The 1,646-nt window shown below is 36.0% G+C and overlaps 1 non-coding gene across 1 annotated transcript; it reads right to left on the reverse strand.

Annotated features, from left to right (window-relative positions):
• Positions 1–709: 709 nt before the first annotated feature.
• Positions 710–782, reverse strand: TRNAR-CCU. The gene has a single exon. It is a non-coding gene; the product is annotated as a tRNA-Arg (tRNA).
• Between the last annotated feature and the right edge of the window lie 864 nt (positions 783–1,646).

The following is a 1,646-nucleotide window of genomic DNA, read 5'->3' on the forward strand; positions in this document are numbered from 1 at the left end:
TCTAATTCCTCAGACTCTGGATCAGTGGTTGGACCATTGTTATTAGTAATTAGGGTCTTTTTTCTACTGCAGCTCTTTTTCCTACTTTCTCCTCCTTATCTCCAGGACCTGTGTGAGACCAAGGCCCACACTACAGGGGAGGGCCAGTTACCCATCCTGTATCTCTGTGCTTCCTCTCAGAGCATTCCCCAAGCCTTAGGGAATCATCATCGCTGGGTTCCGTTCTTTGACATAGAGAAGGCTGTGTAGGGCTTGGGTGTAAGCTGTGAGTTTGATCTAGGTTACAAGAAAGTCTCACATTTGGGTATCACTGTTAGCCCACCTAATACTAAAGTGATGTTTTGGGTTCCCATTTATTAGTGAAATATGTATTTATCTGCCTTAGCAATTATATAGAAGAAGAGGGTGTTTGGTGGAAAGGAATTGTGGGGCTCTTAGGTTCTTATTCAAATTCCATCAACTAGTACTTCAAACCCTACCTTGATTACTAATATTAGCATCTGAGGATTAGATATCCAGACACTTAAAAAATGATACTATCTAAACTTGGACTTGTTAAATAATTTATCACATCTTTTTTTGAAAAAAATATTTATTTATTTATTTGGCTGTGCCAGGTCTTAGTTGCAGCATATGGGATCTTTAGTTGCAGCATGAGGGAACTTTAGTTGCGGCATGTGAACTCTTAGTTGTGGCATGAAGGATCTAGTTCCCTGATCAGGGATCGAACCTGGGCCCCCTGCATTAGGAGCACAGAGCCTTAGCCACTGGGCCACCAGAGAAGTCCCTATCACATCTTTAAAATAGGATTAACTCTAGGTCAAAGGGTTTAAGGAGTAAAATGAGCTACTATACTTTGATCATCACCTGTTGGCATATAGTAAGGGCATAATAATTTTTTATTTATTAGACTCTAAGCAATTTGAGGGAAGGAAATTGGCTTGTTCACCATGGTTTCTTCAGTACTTACCATATTGTCAGCTTATTGTGTGTGTGTGAACACTTAAATGTGTGTGTGTATACTTCTTGAATGAATATGAGAGTGTTAAAACTTTTTTACGGTGTCAAGTAATAAGATAATCATCTATTTTACATTCTGGGATATATCTTCTGATTGATATGGGAAGAGAAACAGAAGAGACATTTTATGGAGTAAAACAAAGAGATCTTAGTATTGGAGTACAATTTGACAGCTCTGGGCAGCAAAGGATAATGGGTATCTGAAGAATTTGAGGAGAAGAGTCAAAAGGTAGGATACCCATTTATGACATAGTTTTAGATATAATTTCAATTTAATGTTTTCAACCCACATTTGTGTGCATTTATGTGTGTACATATTATATGTATTATATAATATAAACGTGTATGTTATGCAACTGTAAATACCACTTGAACGTTAAATAATTATCAAATAATAATAAAATGATATATTAAAATTATTTTCCCAAATCAGAATGCCAACAGGCTTGATTAGACTAGACTACATAACTGGAGTAATATTTAAAGCATAGTTCATAAAGTACGATTTATAAGTTTATTTTAAATCAGTAGCTATATCTATGGATAAATCATACTCATAAACAGGATATTTACTGTCAGAATCTTTTAGTCTCATCTGTGACTTTTCCAGTGAAGTGCCAGAGTAA

This window comes from Balaenoptera musculus, chromosome 3 (assembly GCF_009873245.2).
Source record: "Balaenoptera musculus isolate JJ_BM4_2016_0621 chromosome 3, mBalMus1.pri.v3, whole genome shotgun sequence".
In the NCBI taxonomy this organism is placed as follows: Eukaryota; Metazoa; Chordata; class Mammalia; order Artiodactyla; family Balaenopteridae; genus Balaenoptera; species Balaenoptera musculus.